General features: G+C 35.1%; 1 long non-coding RNA gene across 1 annotated transcript; it reads right to left on the bottom strand.

The window, feature by feature from the left end:
* Positions 1–369: 369 nt before the first annotated feature.
* LOC130055152 (uncharacterized) lies at positions 370–2,802 on the bottom strand. Its single transcript, XR_008803423.1, has 2 exons — positions 2,707–2,802; positions 370–564 (listed from the first exon to the last, which is right to left on the bottom strand). It is a non-coding gene; the product is annotated as an uncharacterized LOC130055152 (long non-coding RNA).
* Between the last annotated feature and the right edge of the window lie 518 nt (positions 2,803–3,320).

The raw sequence follows: 3,320 nt of genomic DNA, 5'->3' as shown, positions 1-3,320 counted from the left end.
TATATGTCATAAGATTTGGTTTCTTATAAATAGGTGCTTCTTTTTTATGTCAGCATTTTATAAGATTATTCTGTTTCAATCTTCAACAGCAATGCATTGGAAACTGGTTCCTGACCATCTGTACCCATTGACTTGGTGGGTCTACTGTGAAGGACCTGATTTCAAGCCATGACTCTCTATTTACTTCATAACCACAAGACAGGCAGTAGTTATTGATAGACTTGTAATCTCATGTCATTGCCAAGAATATATTGTACAGTTTGTGTGTCATAAATGATCAAATACTACCACTCTAGAGGAAAAATCAATTAAACGTAGGCTTGACTTATGTACATAAGTATCTACATTAAATTGTATGAAAAGAAAATACATGGTGTTGAAGACTTTTATTTTATTTTTAATACTTAATCTGTATTTGTATATCATAAGATATTAAAATCAACAAGAGCAAAGCAGCTTTCATAATCTGCCCTGGAATGGATTGCTCTGGTAATTCGTTAATCCAGTGTCACTTTTCACAATCCAATAAACCACCAAGCAGTAGGCCCATTATCTTCAAATAAACTGAAATTTAAAAAAATCACTGTAAATAGCAAAGAAGAATAGTGTACAAGGAAATAATAAATGCATTATGGAAATAAAACTGCAGAATTCAGTTAAATATATGGAAATGAAGAATTACACATCCCTTCCATTGTCATCTTCACAAGTCAAGGGTTATTGATTCGTTACCTCGTACTAACCCTTGACATCAGTCGCTATTTAAAAGTTGGGCTCGAGAAAAAGGATGACGCATTACGCTAAAATAAATCAGCCAATGGGATTTCTTGTTTCAGATGAAAGTTTGGTAAGGGAATAAAACAGAAAGTAAAAAATGGCGTCCGTTGGCGAAAAGATAGGTGAAAAACATCAAATCGATCATTTGACTTAAAACCAAAAGCTTTCGATATCATGTATCAGAGAAGAAAAAGATGTTTTTATTGGGACTAAAACCGGCAGTGGTAAATCGATATCTTACGAAGTTGTTCCCATTATTTTGGGGGGAAATGCAGTGACGCTGATAGTCGCCCCACTTTTCAACATCATTGCGTGTTAAATTATTTCGTAACGCAATCAATAATTCACATTTTCGTCCTTTAATTGTTGTAGTTTATTATTTAGTTCATAGTCAATTTTAGACAACTTGTTTAATTTGTTTAAACATAGTCGACAAACGTACTTCCACAATCCATCATTTTCATTCGGCTCATACCCCAAAACCTCGTCTAATTGTTTCTTCAAACAAAACGAACCCCCGAAAATCGATCGATGGTATCTGTCTTGTACTAATTGACCACAAATTCTACACCATAATGCCGTCGCCATGCGTGTTTACTGTTTAGTTTTGTTTTCGACCGATTATAAAAGCCGTTGTCTGATTGGTTTGCAGTTTCAGGCTGCAAACCAATCATATGCTTCTTCTCGAGCCCAACTTTTAAATAGCGACTGATGTCAAGGGTTAGTGCGAGGTAACGAATCAATAACCCTTGACTTGTGAAGATGTTCCATTGTTAGATTCAAGCATATTTTTCTGCATCTGCACAACTGTTACAAATAAAGTTTGAGATTAAAAGATTGATTGATGTCTGATAAAAATCTAAATTCTGATCTTGATGGGTCAAAAACAAATCAATGCATGAAAAGGTGTGTTTTCTACATGGGATATACTTTGATGGTATCTAAATATTGATATTGAATAAAAGTTCATCACAGAGCTACAAATTTTGTACATGTACATGACTGTATTAAATAAATGATTATATTGCTTTATAGAATTATTTGGATCAACATTCATCAAATTTAGTTTCATAGGTAGGGGTGAAAATACTTGCATGTGAATTAATGTAGCAATTCGAGTGTTTTGTCATACATTTAAAATTTTGCCCTAATTCTTAAATTCACAATATCCGAAACCCACATGTGACACCACTCAGTCAAAAGATATTCTTCATAATCATAATTCTGACCTGTGTTTTAGATTCATTTAGGTCATGCTAATGATGCTTTGGATTCTGGTATGAAACAAGTTTAACACAAGATTTCAGAATTGAAAACGTGCAAATGATATAAAACATGAGATTCTACCGTTAGGCCTACATGGAAATTTTAAGGTAGAATATTTATGAATGCATATATACATACATTTTACAGACCACATGTATATTGTATCTCCATGGATAAACTCGATGAGAGTCTAATAGATCAGTTAATATTATTATTAAGCTTGTCATCAGTACCGTATTCTGTATTTCATAGATCCCATCTGTCTTCTCCCATATCATTGACGGATCCAGGATTTCCGAGGGGGGGGGGGGGGGGGGGGGGGGCATGTAAAAGTCAAGTTATGAAGTATTAGCCAAAATACTCAACCATTGTGGGTGCCAAATATGGAGTTTTCATCTACATATGCCAGTAATGCCTTTGTGGCGGAAGAAAAGGGGGAGGGCTAACAATCCGCCACTATATGAAAGTGGAAGCTATTAAACAGCTGTTAAATGGTGAAGGGGGGGGGGGTCTTTATCCTTCACACCATCCTTAAATAGCTATTGCTTCTGTTGTTTTTATTCATCTCTGCAAATGTAAATGTATATTTACGAAATATGTATTCGTGAAATACAGGGAAAACGTGTAAATAAGTGTTTTGACATCGATTGTTTACATTAGTACCTGCATTGTTTTCCCCGTTTTTTCGCCAACCCGGGAGTAGATAGGATCCTGGACATCTTACATGTTCGCCGTAAACCAAGTTGACATCACGCAAACAGTTATGATCGTTTCTTTTAACTTAAATAAGCCAATTCACAGTCTATTGCTATGCTGAGAAATGTGTGCTTGCCTCCGGAAGTTCTCCACCGGAAGCGAGACTGCGCGAGACTGTGTGGCCCTATACAGATTCTCATAGTATTGACGATTATTCTATAATAGGAATTGAAAAACTTTACAAAGATGACATTTATTGTTGCTTTAGAGAACATTTATGGAAGAAAAAATTGAATACTTATGTACCATTCGGAATATGCAAAATAGAACATGTTATAATAACCGATTTTAACAATATTATCGTATTTTTTTGCTACATTACTTACCAAATATTTAATTGTAGTCATAGTCATATTTTAGGATATGTCCACGAGGACGGGTGAGTATTGTTCATTTTATTATTATTAGACTCTTACCTTTTTCAAATGTTTTTCACGCAATAACAACTTTGACGTTACTTTTCAATACGCAACTTCAGCGTTCGCCTCGCATGCGGAAGGCCGATGTTCGAATCCCGGCCG

Source organism: Ostrea edulis, chromosome 5, assembly GCF_947568905.1.
Source record: "Ostrea edulis chromosome 5, xbOstEdul1.1, whole genome shotgun sequence".
NCBI classification, from domain to species: domain Eukaryota; kingdom Metazoa; phylum Mollusca; class Bivalvia; order Ostreida; family Ostreidae; genus Ostrea; species Ostrea edulis.
Note: the sequence above shows the minus strand (reverse complement) of the source record. Positions and strands in the feature narration are given on the sequence as shown.